Source organism: Scyliorhinus canicula, chromosome 8 (assembly GCF_902713615.1).
Source record: "Scyliorhinus canicula chromosome 8, sScyCan1.1, whole genome shotgun sequence".
Taxonomy (NCBI): domain Eukaryota; kingdom Metazoa; phylum Chordata; class Chondrichthyes; order Carcharhiniformes; family Scyliorhinidae; genus Scyliorhinus; species Scyliorhinus canicula.
In genome coordinates this window covers 89,900,031-89,924,704 of record NC_052153.1, presented here as the reverse complement: position 1 = coordinate 89,924,704, position 24,674 = coordinate 89,900,031, and the positions used below count along the sequence as shown (strand labels likewise).

The 24,674-nt window shown below is 51.9% G+C and overlaps 1 pseudogene; it reads left to right on the top strand.

Moving 5' to 3' along the window:
- Window positions 1–826: 826 nt before the first annotated feature.
- Window positions 827–7,142, top strand: LOC119970803 (annotated as a pseudogene).
- The last annotated feature ends 17,532 nt before the right edge of the window (window positions 7,143–24,674 follow it).

Sequence of the window (24,674 nt, the reverse complement as noted above, 5' to 3'; positions counted from 1 at the left end):
CACACCAATGGAGGTAGATACCTGTGAGAGGGACTACCACAACAGGTTCTGCTACCAGATAGACGCTCTCAGGAAAAACCTGAGGAATAGAGGGAAAAAGGAAAACCCCAGAACTGCCCCCAAGTCTGCCAGGACTAACTGGAGACAGAGGGAAGTACCGGCTGAGGCTCCCCCAACAGAGAAGGACCGTTTCTGGCACCAGACAGAGTGGGGTAACAACGACAGAAACCCTAGAAGGAGGTGGCAAAAGAGGAATAGCAGGTGGGGACGCAGGGAAGTACACAACCTAGATGCCCCATCCTCCTCCGAAGGGGAACAATTATATAATATTACAACGAAGAAAGCAGAACCCATTAGGATTACCCCACGGGTGAACGGGCGGCCGACAATAATGGAAATAGACACGGGTGTGGCCGTATCAGGAATGGGAGTGGCAGTATTTAGAAAAATCAAAGATGGACTCCAGCCACTAACCCTAACAAAAACATCGACGAAACTTAAAACCTACACGGGGGAACCCCTGGAAGTTCTAGGCACGACTCATGTACCTGTGGAATATGAGAAACAATTGCTCAGATTACCGTTGACAATAGTAGAGGGCTCCGGACCGAGCTTAATTGGACGGAACTGGCTGAAAGACCTAAAATTAGATTGGATGAAAATTTTCCAGAGTGGAAGCGGACAGTTGAGTGGAGTACTCCACAAATACCCGGAGGTCTTCCAGGAAGGTTTGGGGGAAATCATAGGCGCCAAAGCAACTTTGCACGTGAACCCAGAAGCCCTTCCGAAATTTTGTAAGGCCAGGCCAGTACCTTTTGCATTAAGGAAGAAAGTAGATGACGAAATAGAAAGGTTACGGCGCGACGGCATTATCAGGCCAGTACAATTTTCGGAATGGGCAGCACCGGTGGTACCAATTTTGAAGCCAGACGGCTCGATACGTCTCTGTGGAGATTTCAGACAGTAAACAAATACGCACTGCTGGACAAATACCCAATCCCAAAAATAGACGACCTATATGCCAAATTGGCAGGTGGGCTTTTGTTCACTAAACTAGACATGAGCCACGCCTACCTGCAGTTAAAACTGGACAAGGGCTCCCAGACGTTCGCTACGATCAACACCCTGAAGGGCCTTTTTCGTTGTACTAGGCTACCTTTTGGAGTGTCATCAGCCTGCGCGCGTACGATGGAAAATATTCTGCAGGGACTACCGCAGGTGGCGATTTATTTGGACGATGTCTTAATCACGGGTAGGACAAACAAGGAACACTTAAGGAACCTGGAGGAAGTGCTCAGGCGTTTCACAAGGTTAGGGTTAGGGTTAGGGTTAGGGTTAGGGTTAGGGTTAGGGTTAGGGTTAGGGTTAGGGTTAGGGTTAGATCCAGCAGAGGGCAACAGAGCAGAGCTTCTGATTGGCTGTTCCGGGGAGATTTGCATACGTGCAGTGCGGTCAGCTTAAGTTGAAGGTGCACCTGCATCAGTGACCCGAGGAGTTCGACGTAAGGTGAGCATCCAGCAGAGGGCAACAGAGCAGAGCTTCTGATTGGCTGTTCCGGGGAGATTTGCATACGTGCAGTGCGGTCAGCGTAAGTTGAAGGTGCACCTGCATCAGTGACCCGAGGAGTTCGACGGAAGGTGAGCATCCAGCAGAGGGCAACAGAGCAGAGCTTCTGATTGGCTGTTCCGGGGAGATTTGCATACGTGCAGTGCGGTCAGCGTAAGTTGAAGGTGGTTTGTGAAGGGGCTGTTCTCGAGTGACAGCTTTACCCGAAACACTACTTACGTACTGTCTCCCATCCATCCTCCTCCTCTAACCAAAAAAAAAGCTCTGTCCGTTGGATTGCTAAACTAACAAGTTTTTATTTTTCATTAGTTGGGAAGTTAGTTCAGTGGGAATGGAGGCTAGGGCAGTTGAATGTTCCTCCTGCAGAATGTGGGAGGAAAGGGTCACCTCTCGTGTCCCTTCTGACTACATCTGCGGGAAGTGCACCCAACTCCAGCTCCTCGAGAGCCGCATTAGGGACCTGGAGCTGGAGCTGGATGAACTTCGGATCATTCGGGAGGCGGAGGAGGTTATTGAGAGGAGTTATAGGGAGGTAGTCACACCTCAGGTAAAAGAAGAAAGTAGATGGGTTACCGTCAGGGGAGGCAGAGGGAACCGGCAGGCAGTGCAGGGATCCCCTGCGGCCGTTCCCCTCTATAACAAGTATACCGTTTTGGATACTGTTGCGGGGGACGACTTACCAGGGGTAAGCAATAGGGCGCAGGTCTCTGGCACAGAGTCTGTCCCTGTTGCTCAGAAGGGAAGGGAGAAGAGGAACAGAGCACTTGTCATTGGGGACTCCATAGTTAGAGGAACAGACAGGAGGTTCTGTGGGAACGAAAGAGACTCACGGTTGGTGTGTTGCCTCCCAGGTGCCAGGGTTCGTGATGTCTCTGATCGTGTTTTTGGGATCCTTAAGGGGGAGGGGGAGCAGCCCCAAGTCGTGGTCCACATAGGTACCAATGACATAGGTAGGAAGAGAGATGGGGATTTGAGACAGAAATTCAGGGAGCTAGGGTGGAAGCTGAGAGCTAGAACAAACAGAGTTGTTATCTCTGGGTTGTTACCCGTGCCACGTGCTAGCGAAGTAAGAAATAAGGAGAGAGAGGAGTTGAACACGTGGCTACAGGGATGGTGCAGGAGGGAGGGTTTTGGTTTCCTGGATAATTGGGGCTCATTCTGGGGTAGGTGGGACCTCTACAAACAGGATGGTCTTCACCTGAACCAGAGGGGTACCAATATCCTGGGAGGGAGATTTGCTAGTGCTCTTCGGGGGGGTTTAAACTAATTCAGCAGGGGGATGGGAACCTAAATTGTAGACCCAGTGTACAGGATGTTGAGAGTAGTGAGGTCAGGGATAGGGTTAAAAGTTCGAAAGAGGGCACCGGCAAGCAGGACGCTGGTTTGAAGTGTGTCTACTTCAACGCCAGGAGCATCCGGAATAAGGTGGGTGAGCTTGCAGCATGGGTTGGTACCTGGGATCTTGATGTTGTGGCGATTTCGGAGACATGGGTAGAGCAGGGACAGGAATGGTTGTTGCAGGTTCCAGGATTTAGATGTTTCTGTAAGAACAGAGAAGATGGTAAAAGAGGGGGGGGTGTGGCATTGTTAATCGAGGAAAGTATTACGGCGGTAGAAAGGACGCTTGAGGACTCGTCTACTGAGGCAGTATGGGCCGAGGTTAGGAACAGTAGAGGAGAGGTCACCCTGTTGGGAGTTGTCTATAGACCTCCGAATAGTCCCAGAGATGTAGAGGAAAGGATTGCAAAGATGATTCTTGACAGGAGCGAGAGTAACAGGGTAGTTGTTATGGGGGACTTTAACTTTCCAAATATTGACTGGAAATACTATAGTTCGAGTACTATAGATGGGTCAGTTTTTGTGCAGCGTGTGCAGGAGGGTTTTCTGACACAGTATGTAGACAGGCCAACAAGGGGCGAGGCCACATTGGATTTGGTACTGGGTAATGAACCCGGCCAGGTGTTAGATTTAGATGTAGGTGAGCACTTTGGTGATAGTGATCACAACTCGGTTATGTTTACTTTAGCAATGGGCAGGGATAGGTATATACCGCAAGGCAAGAATTATAGCTGGGGGAAAGGCAATTATGATGCTATTCGGCAAGATTTAGGAGGTATAGGATAGGGAAGGAAACTGCAGGGGATGGGTACAATCGAAATGTGGAGCTTTTTCAAGGAACAGCTACTGCGTGTCCTTGATAAGTATGTACCTGTCAGGCAGGGAGGAAGTTGTCGAGCAAGGGAGCCATGGTTTACTAAGGAAGTTGAAGCACTTGTCAAGAGGAAGAAGAAGGCTTATGTTAGGATGAGACATGAAGGCTCAGTTAGGGCACTTGAGAGTTACAAGTTAGCCAGGAAGGACCTAAAGGGAGAGTTAAGAAGAGCGAGGAGAGGACACGAAAAGTCGTTGGCGGATAGGATCAAGGAAAACCCTAAGGCTTTCTATAGGTATATCAGGAACAAAAGAATGACTCGAGTAAGATTAGGGCCAATCAAGGATAGTAGTGGAAAGTTGTGTGTGGAATCAGAGGAGATAGGGGAAGCATTAAATGGATATTTTTCGTCAGTGTTTACACTGGAGAAAGACAATGTTGTCGAGGAGAACACTCAGGTTCAGTCGACCAGGCTAGATAGAATTGAGGTTCAAAAGGAGGAGGTGTTAGCAATTTTAGAAAATGTCAAAATAGACAAGTCCCCTGGGCCAGATGGGATTTATCCTAGGATTCTCTGGGAAGCCAGGGAGGAGATTGCTGAGCCTTTGTCCTTGATCTTTATGTCGTCTTTGTCGACAGGAATAGTGCCGGAAGACTGGAGGATAGCAAATGTTGTCCCCTTGTTCAAGAAGGGGAGTAGAGACAACCCTGGTAATTATAGACCTGTGAGCCTTACTTCGGTTGTGGGTAAAATGTTGGAAAAGGTTATAAGAGATAGGGTTTATAATCATCTTGAAAAGAACAAGTTGATTAGCGATACTCAACACGGTTTTGTGAAGGGTAGGTCATGTCTCACAAACCTTATTGAGTTTTTTGAGAAGGTGACCAAACAGGTGGATCAGGGTAAAGCTGTTGATGTGGTGTATATGGATTTCAGTAAGGCGTTTGATAAGGTTCCCCACGGTAGGCTATTGCAGAAAATAAGGAAGTATGGAATTGAAGGTGATTTAGCGGTTTGGATCAGTAATTGGCTAGCTGAAAGAAGACAGAGGGTGGTGGTTGATGGCAAATGTTCATCCTGGAGTTCAGTTACTAGTGGTGTACCGCAAGGATCTGTTTTGGGGCCACTGCTGTTTGTAATTTTTATAAATGACCTGGAAGAGGGTGTAGAAGGATGGGTTAGTAAATTTGCAGATGACACGAAGGTCGGTGGAGTTGTGGATAGTGCTGAAGGATGTTATAGGATACAGAGGGACATAGATAAGCTGCAGAGCTGGGCTGAGAGGTGGCAGATGGGGAAAAGTGTGAGGTGGTTCACTTTGGAAGGAGTAACAGGAATGCAGAGTACTGGGCTAATGGCAAGATTCTTGGTAGTGTAGATGAACAGAGAGATCTCGGCATCCAGGTACATAAATCCCTGAAAGTTGCCACCCAGGTTAATAGGGCTGTTAAGAAGGCATATGGTGTGCTAGCCTTTATAAGCAGGGGGATTGAGTTTCGGAACCACAAGGTCATGCTGCAGCTGTACATAACTCTGGTGCGGCCACACCTGGAGTACTGCGTGCAGTTCTGGTCACCACATTATAGGAAGGATGTGGAAGCTTTGGAAAGGGTTCAGAGGAGATTTACTAGGATGTTGCCTGGCATGGAGGGAAGGTCTTACGAGGAAAGGCTCAGGGAATTGAGGTTGTTTTCGTTAGAGAGGAGAAGGCTGAGAGGTGACTTAATAGAGACATATAAGATAGTCAGAGGGTTAGATAGGGTGGACAGTGAGAGTCTTTTTCCTCGGATGGTGATGACCAACACGAGGGGACATAGCTTTAAATTGAGGGGTGAGAGATATAGGACAGATGTCAGAGGCAGTTTCTTTACTCAGAGAGTAGTAGGGGTGTGGAACGCCCTGCCTGCAATAGTAGTAGACTCGCCAACTTTAAGGGTTTTTAAGTGGTCACTGGATAGACATATGGATGAAAATGGAATAGTGTAGGTCAGATAGGCTTCAGATGGTTTCACAGGTCGGCGCAACATCGAGGGCCGAAGGGCCCGTACTGCGCTGTAGTGTTCTATGTTCTATGTTCTATGTTCTACAAAGGCAGGCGTACGGCTAAAAAGGGAAAAATGTGTTTTTCTGGCCCCACAAGTGACGTACCTGGGATATAAAGTAGACGAGTCAGACTTACATCCATTAGAAGACCGAGTAAGGGCAATAAAAGTAGCCCCAGCTCCCACCACGGTCCAGGAGTTACGATCATTTCTAGGGTTGGTAACCTATTATGGAAAATTTATAGAAAATAGGGCGTCCATCCTCGAACCCCTCCACCAGCTACTACAAAAGGGGCAAGAATGGAAATGGTCCACCCGCCAGAACCGAGCATTTAGGGACATTAAGGAACAGCTGTCATCCGAAAATGTCCTAGAGCATTATGACCCAAGGAAGGAGTTGGTGGTCACTTGTGATGCATCCCCCTACGGGGTAGGAGCCGTCTTAGCCCATAGAGGAAGGAATGGGGAAGAACGGCCAATAGCCTATGCTTCGAGGACCTTGGCGATGGCTGAGAGGAAGTATGCCCAAATCGAGAAGGAATGACTGGCGGTGATATCCGCAGTAAAAAAATTTCACCAGTATCTGTACGGGCGTAAATTCACCATAGTGACAGACCATAAGCCGTTATTAGGGTTATTAAAAGAAGACAAGTTAATACCCTCGATTGCATCAGCTAGAATCCAACGCTGGGCGTTGCTACTGGCGGCGTATAGATACGTTCTGGAGCACAGACCGGGAACACGAGTAACACATGCAGATGCTTTGAGCAGACTTCCCCTCCTGGACACTCCGCCCCAAATACCAAAAGTAGAGGAGACAGTAATGATTCTAAATTTTTTGGACACTCTACCAGTAGATGCACAACATATTCGGTTGTGGACGCAAAAAGACCCAGTTTTAGCCAAGATGAAGCATTTACTGCTAACAGGGGAACTGGAAAGACCAGTGGAGCCCCAGATGCATCCATACTGGAGCAGAAGGGACCAAGTAACCGTAGAAGACGGTATCCTACTATGGGGAGCCCGGGTAATCGTCCCAGCTCAGGGCCGTCAGGCAATCTTAATTGAGTTACATCACGGACACCCAGGGGTGTCTAAAATGAAGATGCTAGCTCGAAGCTACGTTTGGTGGCCAGGTTTGGACACAGACAGAGCAGCCTTGGTATGTCGGTGCCAGGAGTGCCAACAGGGGCAAAGAGTGCCACCAGCGGCGCCATTGCACCCGTGGGAATGGCCAGGCAGACCGTGGACCCGCCTGCATATTGACCACGCCGGCCCTTTCATGGGCTCAATGTATTTGGTAATAGTGGACGCCCACTCCAAATGGTTGGACGTCCACCGGGTAAACACGGCAAGCACAGCATCGACAATTGAAAAGCTCAGGGCCTCGTTTGCAACACATGGACTGCCGGAGGTATTGGTGTCGGACAACGGAACGGCATTCACAAGTGGGGAATTTAGAAAATTCCTGAAGGAAAACGGAGTCCGTCACATCAAAACGGCCCCTTACCATCCAGCGACCAACGGCCTGGCAGAGAGAGCGGTACAGACACTTAAAGCGGGACTCAAGAAGCAGCCGGCAGCGTCAATAGACACAAAGCTCTCCCGCTGGCTGTTTGATTACAGGACCACACCGCATTCCACAATGGGTATACCACCAGCTGAACTCTTAATGGGAAGGCGGCTGTGAACGAGGCTGAGTTTCCTTTTCCCAAATTTAACGGGGAAAGTGGAGAAACAACAGGAGCCCCAACGCAGGGGGCATGATAATAGTCGGCAGCAGAGACATTTCCAGGTGGGGGCACCGGTTTGGGTCAAGAATTATGGGAATGGGCCAACGTGGGTCAAAGGCACGGTAGAGTCACAAACAGGGCCCATATCCTATGAGGTTTCAATAGGAGGTAAGGTGCTGAAGAAACACCTAGACCAAATAAGGGCAGCGGAACCACACCTGGAGGCAGGCGAAGCAGGACCACCTCAAGCTGGGATAGCCCAGACGGAAAGGATACCCACACCCCAGCCCCGAGCAATTTCTCCAGACCCCGTCATCCAGTCATCAGAGTCGGAGATGGACACACTCGACGAGGCCGCCGCGACACCTCTCCCCGAGGAGGAGGAAGAACAACTTCCAAGGAGGTCATCAAGGAAAAGACGGGCACCTATAAGGTACACCCCACCCACTTCGGAGAACGACCTGGCGGACGACACAGAGGTGACAGACCCAAACATGAGGAGCAGGAAGAAGCTCAGAGGAATGCCAGCTGGCAGGAATTCCTCGGACCTTGGGGGGGAGGGGTGTAATGAACTCCAATTGGCTTTATCGGTTGGCCAATTGGAGTATGAGCTCCCTCAATGATAGCTCATTGAGGGGACCCATATAATCACCTGTGTAGGCTTTGTGAGCCAGTCTTAAGTTGACTGGACTGCTAGCAGCACTGTTTGTAGCTGCTCCTGTAATATCGTTATTGTAAATAAATATTGGTGTGGTGACAGAACTCCTGCCTCCCGTGGATTACTACAGTCTTCTTTATAAACTCTGTATCGTCCCAGTTGTGAGCGTACACATTCACCAGCACCACCGGTGCCTCATCTAGGACGCTGCTGACCATGATGTACTGTCCCCCTGGGTCCGTAACCATCCTCGTCGCTGTGAACATCGTCCTCTTATTTAGTAGTATGGCCACCCCCCTAGCTCTCATCCTGTAGCATGAATGGTCCGTCCCACCTAGCTCTTTCTTACCCGCAGTCAGTCCTTCTCCCTCAAGTGTGTCTCTTGGAGGAAGACTATATTGGTTTTCATATTTTTCAGGTAGGTGAAGACTCTGGATATTTTTACTGGGCCGTTAAGTCCCCTGATGTTCTGATGATGCAGGATCATAGAATCATAGAATTTACAGTGCGGAAGGTGGCATTCGGCCCATCAAGTCTGCACCGGCCCTTGGGAAGGGCACCTTACTTAAGCCCATGCCTCCATCCTATCCCCGTAACCCAGTAATCCCCACTAACCTTTTTGGACACTAAGGGCAATTTAGCATGGCCAATCCACCTAACCTTCACATCTTTGGACTGTGGGAGGAAACCCGAGCACCCGGAGGAAGCCCATGCAGATACGGGGAGGACGTACCGACTCCACACAGACAGCGGCCCAAGCCGGGAATCGAACCAGGGACCCTGGAGCTGTGAAGTAATTGTGCTAACCATTGTGCCACCGTGCTGCCCGGATCAACCATACTTACCTTGTGGATGCACCCCAGCACTCCGGGGTTTCCCTTCACTGGGAGGCCATTCAAGATGACCGCCAACTATGTGTACACCGTATGGATGAGCCCCTGCGCTCCAGGATTTCCCTTTCTTTAGGAACCTTCCAAAGTGGCAGCTTGATGTGCCATTTTGTTCCTTGCCATCACGTGTGGCCTGTTGTAGCCAGCCTCGAGCCCTTCCGCCCCTTGTTCCTTTGTTTCCCTTGTGGTTTTGCTTCTCCCCCTGTTTCCTCCCTTCCTATTGTTGTCCCCACCACTCCCCCATTTACCCCCTAGCCATCCCCCTCGGGTGGTATATACGTCCCCCATCACCCTGTGAGAGATGTGCTGTGACCCACCCCTCACTCATACCTCCTGGTGTTAGCTTTCCCGCTAGTGTGGTGGCCCTCCTCCTGGGGTCAGTTTTAAGCCTACCCTTTGCCCGCTACACAGTTTCTCCCCTTTTCATCCTCCTCTCCCTCTCCTGCGCGCTGCTGCCCTCGCCCCTTCCTTCCTCTGTTTTGGCTCACAGATTCAGAGCGAGGCTGTACGGTCCCGTGCAAAGTGTCTCTTTGGTCATTTTAGTCCCTTCGGGTGATCTTTTCACCATTGCCTTCGTCGCTGTCATCCCAGCCCGTTCTCGTGGACAAATTTGTCCACAACCACAGGGGCCGTGAAGTAATGGTCCCTGCCCTGGAATGTGACCCATAGTTTGGCTGAGTACAGCATCCCAAACTTCACCTTATTTTTGTACAGCGGCACCAGGCAGGGATGCCCGCTGTCCCTCTTCTGTTCACCCTGGCAATTGAACCACTGGCAATCACCCTGCGAGACGCGAGAGGTTGGAAGGGTATCCGAAGAGGAGGCAGAAAGTGCAGAGTCTCACTCTATGTGGATGATCTTCTCCTCTACATCTTGGACCCGCAAAGCGGCATGAATGACATCACAAAGCTTCTGGGAGAGTTTGGAGCCTTCTCTTATTCCAAACTCAACCTGGGCAAAAGTGAAGTTTTCCCGGTGAACCCGAGAGGGAGAGGGGCAGAGCTGCAGGGTCTACCATTTATAATAGCCCAAAACAAATTCCACTACCTGGGGATTCAGATAGCCCACCATTGGACATGGATACACAAGTGGAATCTGACCAGTCTAGCGGAGGAAGTCAAAAAGGATCTCCACAGGTGGGACACACTCCCGCTTTCCCTGGCAAGGAAGGTACAGACGATCATGATGGACGTGCTGCCCAGGTTCTTCTTCCTGTTCAGATCCCTCCTGATCTTCAACCCAAGGCATTCTTCCAAACAGCAGACAGGGGGTGGGGGGCAAATCTGAGAATCACTAAAACAACACTGCAAAGGAGAAGAAGCATGGGAGCCTGGCCCTCCCAAAATTGCAATACTAACACCGGACACCCGCTGCCGAGAGAGTGAGGGGATGGGTGAAGGAACCAAACACGGAATGAGTGAGGATGGATGTCCTACTATCCAGGGATGACCCTCTGGGCCCTCTCCATGACAGCACTCCCATCCTCACCAGCAAAAGACTCAACCAGCCCAATGGTAGTAGCAACATTAAAAGCCTGGAACCAGATGAGACAACACTTCGGGTTAACCGAGGTGTCCACCATGGCCATACTAGACTCCATCTTTAAGAGGTGGAGACTGGACTGTGGGACACTGACAGTTCGGGACTTTTACACAGGGGACAGAGATCAGCTATGATCTCATTGAATGGAGGAGCAAGCTCGAAGGGCCAGATGGCCTGTTCCTGCTCGTCGTTCTTATGTTCTTATGAAGAGACTGGAACTACTTAACGGACAGGAACTCTGACATTTGCAAATCAAAAACTTTCTCCGCAAGAAGACAGCTAGGGCCCCGAGAGACACAATGCTGGAGGAATTACTGGACGGGGACAGTCTGGGAAAGGGGGACTGTGGGGCATGTGCGGACGACTTTTAGAAAGGACAGGCTCGCCACTGACGAAACAATGAAAAATGAGAGGAAGAGTTAGGGACGGAAGTAGGGTGGGGACTCTGGAGTGAAGCACTGAACAGGGCCAACTTCACCTCCTCCTGCGCAAGGCTGAGCCTCATGCAGTTCAAAGTGGTGCACAGAGCGCACCTAACCAGATGCCGGATGAGCAGGTTCTTCCCAGAGGTGGAGGACAAAGGAGAATGTTGCCAGAGAGGCCTGGCCAACCACACCCACATGTTCTGGGCTTGCCCCAGATCTGTTGGGTTATGTACAGCCTTCTTCGAGGCAATGTCTAAGGTTGTGGGGGTGAGGGTGGAGCCGTGCCCATGAGTGACAGTCTTTGGGATTTCGGACCAGCCAGAAATTCATATGGGGAAGAGGACTGATGCTCTTGCCTTTGCTTTCCTAATTGCCTGCCGGAGAATCCTGCTTGGCTGGCGATCAGCAGCACCATCCACAGCTGCACACTGGCTGGCAGACCTGTCGTAATTTCTTCATCTGGAGATGATCAAGTACACCATCCGAGGGTCGGACGATAACTTCCACAAAGCATGGCAGTCATTCATCAGCCTGTTCCAAGACCTGTTCAAAGCCAACAACTGACAGAACGGGGAAGGGGAGGGTCGCGAGGAGAAGCACGGGAGACACGAGGGCCACAGAAAGCAGACAGGAGTGAGGGGGCGGGGCAATAGGGGAGGAGAAACTGGAGGAAACACCAAGAGGGAACCCAGAGAGGGATCGCCGTGGGGATCAGAGGGTCCAACACAAAGCCACAGGAAAAAGATAAACATCAAACAAACCACCTACGGTGAAAGAAAGGGCCTAGTATAACACCCGGAGAGGGGAAGTGGGGTGGTGTGGGGATGAGGGTGGGGGGGATGGCAAAGGGTGGGGGTGGGGGGGGGGGCAATGAAAAGGTACAACATGTAAACTGTTACCGTTTCATCCAGATTTTGTTTTGTATGTACAGTGTAAAACTGCAAAATGTTATATATATATATATATATATATTTAAAGTTTTTGTACAGAACCACCTTAGCTCTGTTGAAATCCGCTTGGCTTTGGGTTTCAGCTGTTGTGACCTGTGGGCTGTCTATCTCTGGTGGGCTGGGGAGGTTGTCGCTTCCCGCCTGGTTTCCCAGCATCTGAACCACATATTCTATGGGGTTCGGTTCCCTCCGGCAGGCCCACTATTCTTAGGTTTCGGCGCTGTGACCGCTTTTCCTGGTCCACTATTTTCTCCTTTAGACTTCCCTGAATTGCCACCAACCTCATTATATCCATCTCTAAGGTGAATATCCGGTCTCTCTGATCCGTGGAGACTCTTTCCTTGATGATAATACCCTGGGCCTCCAGTTTACATCGAACATACAGTGCGGAAGGAGGCCATCCGGCCCATCGAGTCTGCACCGACCCACTTAAGTCCTCACTTCCACCCCATCCCCATAACGCAACAACCCCTCCCAACCCCTTTGGTTCAGAGCTGTCTCTCTGCCTTATCCAGTGCCACCTGCATGGTGGCCAGGTCTCCATGACCACCACCCTGACCACAACTTTAATGTCAGTCTTTATCTCTCCCTGGTGAGGAACCTCTTCCATCCACCCTCCAGTGAGGGGGAGACTCATGTGAGGCTTGTTGGTCCCTCTCGCCCTGGTGTGGTCGGCGTTTCTTTGCCTCGTGCGTCCTCCATCTCGATCACTCACTTCTCTTGGCTTCTGCTGCTTTTTGCCTATTTGTGATGCTGTTGGATAGGGTGAGGGGATGCATTTGTCCCTGATCTGGTGGGCTGTTTTGGGTAAAAGAGCCCAATTTTGGGTTCTTATGAGGTGGGCCACCCTGTGTGTGTCCACTCAGCACATCTCCGTCACTGGAAGTCACTTTCAGTTTCTTTTTTGCTTTTACTTTGGGCTGTGGGAGGAATTTGGAGGAAAGGAGGTTTTTCCTGTACTCCCTTTGTCAGATTTCATCTTTCAAGCAAGTTTTCTTGTGAACTGATGGAGTCTTTTTCCAATCTTCACTAGTCTCTTTACATCAATGCCAATCACATACTTCTCCTTAACATTTAGTGATCTCTGTATTAAATAATACATAATCAGACTATGTTAAGCAAGTACAGGCAAATGAACAGCAGATGGCATCACAGCAGGACCTATATAAATGTTTCCCCACTCTTTCTTAGAGGAGTGTGTGTCAGGATTGCAGAGAGAACAGAAGTGAGAAAGCTAGTGAGAAGAAGTTATTAGTTATCATAGTTTTATACCTACTTATTTAATATTCCACAGTTGTTTATTGGCTTTGCTAGTTTAGTATTAAGTAAAAAGGACTCACAAGATTAGCTTGTGTTACTCAATAACTTACTTATTCGTTACTGAAGATTACGGCTATCATTTCACAACTCAGTTTGATTAAGACAGTACTAAATACATTAAATATTGACATATATTAAACACCTCAGTGGTTTCTCATTGTGGCCTTTTAACCTGCACTGAGCTCTCTAAGTTTCAATTTGTTTGCTTTTCTCTCACTTGGCTATTGGTGTCTGCTCGTCTACTTGGACTTTTGATAAGCAAGGCTTTTGATAAGGTTCCGCATGGGAGGCTGACAGCGACCTTAAGACTCCTTGGGATCCAAGGAAATTTGGCAAATTGGATCCAAAATTGGCTGAGTGGCAGGAGGCAGAGGGTGATGGTCAAGGGGTGTTTTATTGACTGGAAGCCTGTTATCAGTGGGGTCCTGCACAGTGTTGGGACCCTTGTCGTTTGTAGTTTATATAAATTATTTAGATATGAATGTAGGAGGGTTGTTCAGTAAGTTTGCAGATAATACAAAAATTGGTAGGGTGGTAAATAGTGAGGAGGAGATAGACGGGCTGGTCAGATGGGCTGATCAGTTGCAAATGGAATTCAAACCGGATAAGTGTGAGGTTAAGCACTTGGACAGGACAAACAAGGCAAAGGAATACATGATAAACGACAGGACCCTGGGAAGCACTGTAGATCAGAGGGACCTTGTGTGCATGTACAGTGGTCCCTTAATGTGGCAGAGCAGATGGATACAGCGGTTAAGAAGGCATATGATATACTTGCTTTTATGAGCTAAGACAGAGTTTAAGAGCAGGGAGGTTATGCTGGAAGTGTATAAAACATTGGTTAGGCCACAGCTAGAGTATTGTGTGCAGTTCTGGAATCCACATTATAGGAGGGATGTGATAGCACTGGGAAGGGTGTGGAGGAGATTTACCAGGATGCTACCTGGGCTGCAGAGTTTTAGTTATGAAAAGAGATTGGGTAGACTTGGATTGCTTTCCTTGGAGCACAGGAGACTGAGGGGGATATGATTCAGAGGGTGGTGGAAATTTGTAACTTGCTGTCTGAAAGGGTGGTGGAGGCAGAGACCCTCATAACATTTAAAAAGTATTTAGATGTGCATTGCGATCCCACGACATACAAGGCTATGGATCAAGTGCTGGGAAATGGGATTAGAATAGTTAGGTGACTCGATGGGCCAAAGGGCCTTTCCTGTGCTGTTTGACACTACAACTCTGTCAAACGTAAGCAACTAAAAATTGACCTAGGAGCATTTTTGAACACTAACTCTGAAAGTGAGCCATATGTCGTAGACTGTGGGGTTATTCTGTAAAAGAACAGGAAACCATCTGTCATATTTTGAAGAGCAACTTAGAAGTTACTGCCTAGCTTGACACCAAGCAAATGTTTCTGCAAAGACCTCTTCACAATCTGGACACTTATTTCTGTAGCACCATTCAATGCTGGCTAATAGCATGCATTGGAATCTGTTTGATTTCAATCTCACTCATGATGGAACCATCAATTCAGTGAACACGTGTAGTTGGATCTGAACAGAGGCTTTAATACACTTACAATAGAGCCAGTCAATTCGTCGTTGAACTTCAGGTGAACTGGCAGGCTGGCTCTAAGGCACTGATCTTTATATATCGGTCCCAGGGGGAGGAGTCCTGGGCGGAGCCAAGGGAGGAGCCCAGTACAAACTCTCGCGTACTCCCAGAGCGACTCCCCCTGGTGGTCGGATAGTGCAATTGCACTTACAATGGGTAGATAATGAACATATATACATGGAGTGATATTGGCAACTATATATAGTGTGAATCACATTCACCACATTCACCCCCTGTTAAAAAAATCAAGTCCGGCGGGGGTGATGGCTCAAAGAGTCAGTCTGTCCGGTGGACGAATTGTCCGTTTTGTTCTGCGGAGCACCGGGGTTGCAGCCTCTTGCGGTGGCTGGGCGGGCGTCGAGGTCTGGGGTACGGTTGCCGGCTCCGGGGCGAGTCTTGTCTGAGCCTCATACACCTCCTGGCCGAATAGAGACTGGGGGCGGGCTGGTGCTGGCGCTCGGGACTGGTGGGGTGAGCTCGCAGAATCGGGGGCGCAAGGGGGCGGTTGCATAGGGAACGGGGAAAGGAGTTCCTCGGTGGGGGTAGATGGGGGGCTGGATCCAGTGGGTGCCAGGTCCCGGAGGGATACTGTGTCCTGGCGACCGTCCGGGAACTCAACAAATGCGTACTGTGGGTTGGAATGAAGCAGGCGCACCTTTTCAACAATGGGGTCGGTCTTGTGCGCCCTGACGTGCTTCCTTAGGAGAACCGGGCCTGGTGTCCTCAGCCACGCCGGAAGTGAGACCCTTGTGGTAGTGCCCCTGGAAATAATGAAGAGCCGCTCGTGGGGGGTTTGGTTGGTAGCTGTACACAGGAGGGATCTAATTGCATGGAGCGCGTCAGGGAGGACTTCCTGCCATTGGGAAACTTGGAGTTTCCTGGACCTGAGGGTCAGGAGGATGGTCTTCCAGACCGTCGCGTTCTCCCTCTCCACCTGTCCGTCCCCCCTGGGGTTGTAACTGGTAGTCCTGCTTGAGGCGATGCCTTTGTCGAGCAGGTACAGACGCAGCTCGTCACTCATAAAGGACGCACCCCGGTCGCTGTGCACGTAGCTGGGGAAACCGAACAGGGTGAAGACACTATGCAGGGCCCTAATGACTGTGTGGGAGGTCATATCGGGGCATGGGATGGCAAAGGGGAATCGGGAGAACTTGTCAATAATGTTAAGGAAGTAAATGTTTTTGTTAGTGGAGTGGCCCTTTGAAATCGATTGCAAGGTGTTCAAAGGGCCTAGAAGCCTTGACCAGGTGGGCCCTGTCTGGTCTATAGAAGTGCGGTTTGCACTCCGCACAGATCGGGCAGTCCCTGGTGACCGCTTTTACCTCCTCGTTGGAGAAAGGCAGGTTTCGGGCTCTGATGTAGTGGGCGAGCCGGGTGACCCCTGGGTGGCAGAGGTCATCGTGGATGGCTTTTAGGCGGCTGATTTGCACGCTGCCACATGTCCCGCGGGATAGGGCATCCGAGGGCTCGTTGAGCTTCCCCGGTCGATATTTGATATCGTAATTGTAGGTGGAGAGTTCAGTCCACCACCGAAGAATTTTGTCATTTTTAATTTTGCCCCTTTGCGAGTTGTCGAACATGAAGGCGACCGACCGTTGGTCGGTAATGAGGGTGAACTTCCTACCTGCGAGGTAGTGCCTCCAGTGTCGGACAGCCTCCACGATGGCTTGTGCTTCCTTCTCGACTGAGGAGTGTTGGAGTTCTGAAGCGGATAGGGTACGGGAGAAAAATGCAACGGGCCGCCCTGCTTAGTTTAAAGTGGCTGCTAGCGCTACCTCTGAGGCGTCGCTCTCAACCTGAAAGGGAGTGGATTCATCCACCGCCCGCATGGCTGCTTTGGCGATGTCGTCCCTGATGCAGCTGAAGGCAGACAGGGGAAATAATGTGGCCTTGAAAAGTGGGCGGGCTTTGTCTGCATATTGGGGGACCCACTGGGCGTAGTACGAAAAGAGCCCCAAGCACCGTTTGAGGGCCTTGGGGCCATGGGGGAGGGGGAGCATGCGGTCCGGGTCTGGGCCCAGGACTCCGTTCTCCACGATGTAGCCGAGGATGGCTAGTCTGTTTGTGCAGAACACACATTTCTCCTTGTTATAGGTAAGGTTTAATTTTTGGGCCGTCTGGAGAAAACGGTGGAGGTTGGTGTCGTGGTCCTGCTGGTCATGGCCGCAGATGGTAACATTATCCAGATACGGAAACGTGGCCCGCAGCCCGTACTGGTCTACCATTCGGTCCATTGCTCGTTGGAACACCGAAACCCTGTTAGTTACGCCGAAGGGAACCCGGAGGAAATGGAAGAGGCGGCCATCGGCCTCGAACGCCGTGTAGTGGCGGTCCTCCGGGCGGATTGGGAGCTGGTGGTATGCAGACTTCAGATCCACCGTGGAAAATAGCCAATATTGGGCAATCTGGTTTACCATGTCTGCGATTCTGGGGAGGGGATACGCGTCTAGGAGCGTAAAGTGATTGATGGTCTGGCTATAATCGACGACCATGCGGAATTTTCCCCCGGTCTTGACGACAACCACCTGAGCTCTCCAGTGACTGTTACTGGCCTCTATGATCCCCTCACTGAGCAGCCTTCGGACCTCCGTTCTGATAAATACCCTATCCTGCAGGCTGTACCGCCTGCTGCGGGTGGCTACCGGTTTGCAATCCGGGGTGAGGTTGGCGAAGAGAGGAGGGGGGGGGCGATGCGCAGCGTGGCGAGGCTGCAGATAGTGAGTGGGGGCAGGGGCCCGCCGAAGCTGAGGGTGAGACTCTTGAGATTACATTGGAAATCCAAGCCTAAGAGGAGTGGCGCGCAGAGGTCGGGCAAGACATACAGTTTAAATTTGGAATAGCTAGCGCCCCGAATCGTTAGCGTTGCTGTAGTGCGGCCTTGGATTTGGATGGAATGGGAGCCCGAAGCGAGGGCGATAGTTTGGTTGATGGGATAAATAGGGAGGAAACAGCATCTTACCAGCTCTGGGTGTATGAAGCTCTCTGTGCTCCCGAAGTCGAAGAGGCACAACGTGTTGTACCCGTTGATCTGGACCTCCGTCATCGAATTTCTCAGATGCTTGGGGCGAGATTGGTCGAGGGTGACCGTGTTGAGTTGCGGGCCGCGTGGTGGGTGCCCGGGGGAGTCGAATTCTTCCAATCGGGCGTCCTGTCGAGTAGATGCCGCTGCGTTCTGGCGAGCTTGATGCAGGAACACTGCGCTGAGTTGCGGTCCATGTGGTGACTGCCCTGGGAGGTCGTACTCCTCCGATGAGCTGTTTGAGTCTGGGGATGCAGCTAGGGCCCGTGGATCGCACGTGGAGGGTGGTGATGAATATGGTGTCCAAGATGGCGGCCCCCATGAATCGCACGTGGCCGGCCGCATGGTGGAGGTTTGGCAAGATGGCGGCCCCCATGGATCGCACGTGGCGGGAGGGGGCGGAGCCTGAGCATAGGCCGCAGAGTTTCGGGCCCTGTGGGCCTGCTGGTGCTGGGGGCGATGTTTTTGGACTGTTGGGGTGTTGAGGGCTGGGGCCCTTCTGCCGAGGCACACTTTAGCATAGTGGCCTTTCTTCCCGCAGCTGCTGCAGCTCGCGGATCGGGCTGAGCAGTGCTGCCGCGGGTGCTGGCTTTGTCCACAGAAGTGGCAGGCTGGAGCAGTTGAATAACTGGTTTGGGGAGCTGAATAGTGGCAGGCTGGAGCAGTTGAATAACTGATTTGGCGAGCTGAGTAGCTGGCTGGGGGAGCTGAGTAATTAGCTGGAGCAGCTGGATAGTTTGAGTAGTTGACTGGGACAGTAGGACCGGCTGTGGCAGCGCGATAGCTGGGGGGCCTTGCGGCACAGGCTTGGGGGGTCCTCAGGTCGGGGGCCCATGCTGGGTTAGCGGGGTCCGCGGGAAACGAGTTGAGGCTGCGGAAGGAAACTTCCATCGTGATAGCAGCCTCTACGGTAGTCTCTAAGCCCTGGGCCCCATTTTCTAATAGTCTCTGGCGTACATAGCTAGATCAAAGGCCCGCTACAAAAACATCGCGCACAGCAAGCTCCCTATGTTCGGCCGCGGTTACGGCCTGGTAATTGCAGTCATTTGAGAGATTGTTCAACTCGTGTGCAAATTCAGCTAAAGTTTCAGTAGCCCGTTGTCGGCGAGTCGTGAACACATGGTGGGCAAAGACCTCGTTCATGGGCCTAATATACATTTTGTCCAAAATCGCCAGCGCTGCGGTGTAGGAACCGGCTGGATTTAATTGTGGAGAAATTCTGTGGCTTACCCTCTCGTGCAGTAGGCTGAGCTTTTGTTCCTCCGTAGTTTCAGCGGTGCTGATTTCGGCCAGGTAGGCCTTAAAACATTTCAGCCAGTGGCCGAAGGTTTCTTTCGCCTCTGCATCCTGCGGATCGAGTTCTAGATGTCCTGGTTTTAGAGTGGATTCCATGCTTTACTTCGGCAGCTTCTTAAGTGTATTAAATTGATGGAACCATCAATTCAGCGAACACGTGTAGTTGGATCTGAACAGAGGCTTTAATACACTTACAATAGAACCAGCCTATTTGTCGTTGAACTTCAGGTGAACTGGCAGGCTGGCTCTAAGGCACTGATCTTTATACATCGGTCCCAGGGGGAGGAGTTCTGGGCGGAGCCAAGGGAGGAGCCCAGTACAAACTCTCGCGTACTCCCAGAGCGACTCCCCCTGGTGGTCGGATAGTGCAACTGCACTTACAATGGGTAGATAACGAACATATATACATGGAGCGATATTGGCAACTATATATAGTGTGAATCACATTCACCACAACTCAGAAATAATTCAAACTCTTCTGACCTATATTGTGGAACATTATTGGACACCAACACCTCTGTAAACGCATAAATGGCAAACCAATTTCTGAAAACATCAATAGTTTTGGCTCTTGTGGTATTGGGCATAGACTCAACACTGATGTACCAGATATAGCTGGTGACCAAAACCAGGTACTTGTTCCCGTTAAGAAATCTGTACTTGACTTCCGGTGGCGGCGATGTCCGAGTGAGCCGCACATTCGGTGGGCTCTCACTCCGGCGGGGTGGAACAGCTGATTCCCCGCGATAGCGGGACCACGGGGGCGGCAGAAAAGCTGCCGTGAAAGAAGAGGAGAGAGAGCTGCAGCAAATGGAAGTGTGGGAGGCCAGCAGGTGAGGAAGAAAGAGAGAGAGACGGAGGCAAGGAGGAAGCTGACCTGAAGGGTAAGATGGCGGACCCACGGACCTTCCTTCCTCCAGGACAAAGTGAAGAAAAAGTTTGGAGTTGCTGAGGAGGGACAGCTTGGACCCGCTTCAGATGCCCAGGAGGGGAAAAATTTAAGGAGCTGGGCAAAGGAAAGCGGCAGCGAAGGCGCTGAGGAGCGGGCTGCGGCATATGGAACAGCGGGATTCCAGAAGGCAGAAGAAGAAGGAGAAAAAGGGACAGAGGCAAGGACCTGAAAAAAATTACCTGGGACCTAAGATGGCGGACACACGGACCCCGGACTCAGCAATCCAGTTGGCGCTGGATAACATGCTCCAGGTAATGAAGTCCAGTTTTGAAGCGCTGAAGCGGGACAGCTTGGACCCAATCCAGAAAGCGGTGGATCAGCTGAACCAGAGGCTGGACGCCCAGGATGTTAAAGTTAAGGAGCTGGGAGAGGCGGTGGAGGAGCAGGCGGATGCGCAAACGGTTGCAGCGATAGAAGTGGACGGCCTGAAAGAGCGGCAGAGAAGACTGCTGGACAGAGTGGAGGAGCTGGAGAATAGAGTCCGCAGGAACAATCTGAGGATGGTCGGCCTCCCGGAGGGGGCGGAGGGAGCTGATGCTGCAGCGTTTGTAGCAGACCTGCTGAAGCAGCTGATGGGGGCCGAAGCCTTTCCACAACCGCTGGAGCTGGAGGGGGCACACAGAGTGCAGGCAAGGCAGGGGCGGCCGGGCGGACTCCCCCGCCCGATGGTGATTAGGTTCCACAGGTTCGTGGACAAGGAGCGGGTGCTGCAGTGGGCAAAGAGCGCCAGGAGCAGCACGTGGAACAACAGTGTTCTCCGCATTTATCAGGACCTAAGCCAGGAGGTGGCTCGGCGGCGAGCAGCCTTTAAGAATGTCAAGGAGGTGCTATTCAAGAAGCACGTGAAGTTTGGTCTGCTGTTCCCAGCTCAGCTATGGGTCACGCACCAGGGTCAACACCACTACTTCTCCGAGCCTGAAGAAGCGATGGATTTTGTGAGGGACCTGGGGCTGGTCCTGAAAGGAGGCCCCAAGGACGCGAGTTAGGGCCCGAGGATTTTTGTGGGAAGGAACGCCGAATGTGCCTGGACTGCTGCGCAACGGTTTGCTGGGCCAAAGGGGCCAAGCGGAACATTTGAGACTCTTATCTTTGTTCATGGACATTTATGTGCTTTTTCTCTTTTTTCTGTGGTTTTTCCCCCTTTTTTTTTAATGTTTTTTTTTCCTGTTTGGGCTTTTTGTGCAGCTCGCGGAAGACACTGGAGCCGGCTTGCCCCAGTGGGTGGGGAGGAGGACGGGGGAACAAGGGGAATGGGACAGGAAGGCGTCGGAGTGTTGAGTCTCCGGGCTAGCAGATTGGCTAGTCAAGGAAGTCAGATGGGGGGGGGGGAAGTTACAGCCAGTAGATGGCGGGGGTGGGGGTATCAGGGGATGGGGTTAGGGGAGGGGGGGGTTGTTCTGCTGACGGGAGAGGGACTTGAAATAGGCACTGGAAAGGAGGTCGAGGGTGGAGGCAGCCAAAGGGCGGGCCAGGAATGGCGCGACGCACGGGTCAGGGGCCGGCCCGAGAAAGGCTATGGCTGACCGGCGGGGTGGGGGGGGTGGGATGTGCCCCCCGACCAGGCTGATCACCTGGAACGTCAAGGGACTGAATGGGCCGGTTAAGAAGGCGCGGGTGTTCGCGCACTTGCGGGTCCTGAGGGCGGACGTAATTATGTTGCAGGAGACACATCTGAAAGTGTCAGACCAGACCAGGCTAAGGAAGGGCTGGATTAGCCAGGTCTTCCACTCGGACTTGGACTCGAAGTCCAGAGGGGTGGCAATCATGATCAACAAGCGCGTGCAATTTGAGGCAGAGGGCATATCCGCAGACAGGGGGGGCAGATACCTGATGGTACGGGGCAGGCTGGAGGGGAGAAGAGTGGTGCTGGTGAATATATATGCCCCGAACTGGGATGACGAGGACTTCATTAAAAGAGTGCTGGGGAAGATCCCGGACTTGGATTCTCGCAGGCTAATAATGGGAGGGGACTTTAACATGGTCCTTGACCCGACTTTGGATCGGTCGTGTCCCAGAACGGGTAGACTTTCAGCAATGGCAAGGGAGCTGAAAGGGTTTATGGAGCAAATGGGGGCAGTGGACCCCTGGAGAGAGGGACAGCCAACAGGAAGGGGCTACTCGTTTTACTCGCACGTCCATAAAGTATATTCCAGGATAGATTTCTTTGTAATAAGCAGGGACTGTATGGGGGAGGTAAAGAACACGGAATACTCAGCAATTACCATTTCAGACCATGCCCCGCATTGGGTGGACCTGCAGTTCGGGGGAGCGAGTTATCAACACCCGCAATGGAGGCTAGATGTGGGACTGCTGTCGGAGGAGGGGATCTGCGAGAGGCTTCGGAAATGTATAAAAAATTACCTGCAGGTGAATGACACTGGGGAGGTCTCAGCGGCGACCGTGTGGGAGGCGCTAAAGGCAGTAGTGCGGGGGGGAGCTGATTTCAATTGGGGCCCACAGAGCCAAGGCAGACCGGGCAGAGATAGATAGATTGGTCAGGGAAATGGGCCGGATTGATGAAGAGCACGCGGAGTCCCCGGGGGAGGTTTTACTCAGGGAGAGGCGGAGGCTACAGGCGGAACTGGGGGCACTATCCACGAGCAGGGCCGTGGAACAGCTTAGGAAGGCGAGGGGAGTAGTGTACGAGTATGGGTAAAAGGCTAGCAGACTGTTAGCGCAGCAACTCAGGAGGAGGGAGGCGGCCAGGGAAATAGGTAGAGTGAGGGACGAGGGGGGGCGCAAAGTGGAGGATCCGGCAGAATTGAATAGGGTATTCCGGGACTTCTATCGTAAGCTGTATACTTCGGAGCCGCCGGAAGAACCGGAGGGGATGAAAAGGTTTCTGGACGGGTTAACATTCCCAACAGTTGGGGGGGGGGGCGAGTGGAAGAGCTGGGCGCCCCGATTAGAGTAGAGGAGGTATTTGGGGGCCTAAAGGCCATGCAGTCGGGGAAGTCCCCGGGGCCGGATGGATACCCAGTAGAGTTTTATAGGAAGTTCTCTGAGCTGGTGGGCCCGGTCTTGGCGAGGGTTTTCAATGAGGCAAGGGACAGAGGGACCCTGCCGCCGACAATGTCACAAGCCACCATATCTCTGATATTGAAGCGGGGTAAAGACCTGGAGGTGTGCGGGTCCTACAGGCCAATCTCCCTGATTAATGTAGACGCCAAGCTCCTGGCAAAGGTACTGGCGGGTAGAATGGAGGACTGTGTACCGGAGGTGATTGGGGAGGATCAAACGGGGTTCGTGAAAGGTCGGCAGCTGGCGGCCAATCTGAGGAGATTGCGCAACGTGATAATGATGCCCCCGGCGGGTAGAGAGGTGGAGGTAGTGGTGGCAATGGACGCCGAGAAGGCCTTTGACCGGGTGGAATGGGACTATCTATGGGAGGTGCTCGGACGGTTTGGGTTCGGGGAGGGATTGGTGGATTGGATCAAATTATTATATCAGGCCCCGAGGGCCAGCGTCAGGACCAACAGAGAAGTGTCGGAGTACTTTAGGTTGTACCGAGGGACCAGGCAGGGCTGCCCGCTCTCCCCGCTGCTGTTTGCGCTGGCCATAGAGCCGCTGGCGATGGCGCTGAGAGCCGCAGAGGGTTGGAAGGGGATGGTGAGGGCGGGGTTGAACACAGGGTTTCTCTTTATGCAGACGACCTGCTCCTGTACGTGTCGGACCCAGTGGCCGGATGGGAACTATACTGGGAATGCTGAGGGAGTTCGGCCAGTTCTCAGGATACAAATTAAATACGGTCAAGAGTGAAATGTTTGTGGTCCAGGCAAGGGGCCAGGAGAACAGATTGAGAGGGCTACCATTTAGGCTGGTTGAGGAAAATTTCCGGTATTTGGGAATCCAGGTGGCACGAGACTGGGGCAGGCTGCATAAGTTAAATTTGGCCAGGGTGGTGGAGCAAATGAAGGGAGAGTTTCGGAGATGGGATGAACTCCCGCTGTCGCTGGCAGGGAGGGTGCAGACTGTAAAGATGACAATCCTCCCTCGATTTTTGTTTATTTTTCAGTGCCTCCCGATCTTTATCCCACAGTCCTTCTTCAAAAGAGTTAACGGGCTGATCATGAGCTTTGTCTGGGCGGGAAAGTCTCCGCGGGTGAAGAAGGCGATGTTGGAGAGGAATCGCAGCGAGGGAGGGCTGGCTTTGCCGAGTCTGGTCAATTATTACTGGGCGGCCAACATCGCTATGATAAGGAAGTGGATGGTGGGTACGGGGTCTATTTGGGAGCGGGTGGAGGCGGCTTCGTGCAGGGGCTCCAGTTTGGAGGCCCTGGCCACGGCTCCTCTACCTCTGCCGCCGGCCAAGTACACCACCAGCCCGGTAGTGGTGGCGACCCTGCGGATATGGGGCCAGTGGAGGAGGCATGTGGGGGAGATGGGGGCATCAGTTTGGGCGCCAATCTGCGACAACCATCGGTTTGCCCCTGGCAGAATGGATGGGGGGTTCCGAGTATGGCGGCGAGCAGGGGCGGGAAGGGTGGGTGATATGTTCCTAGAAGGGAGCTTCGCGAGTT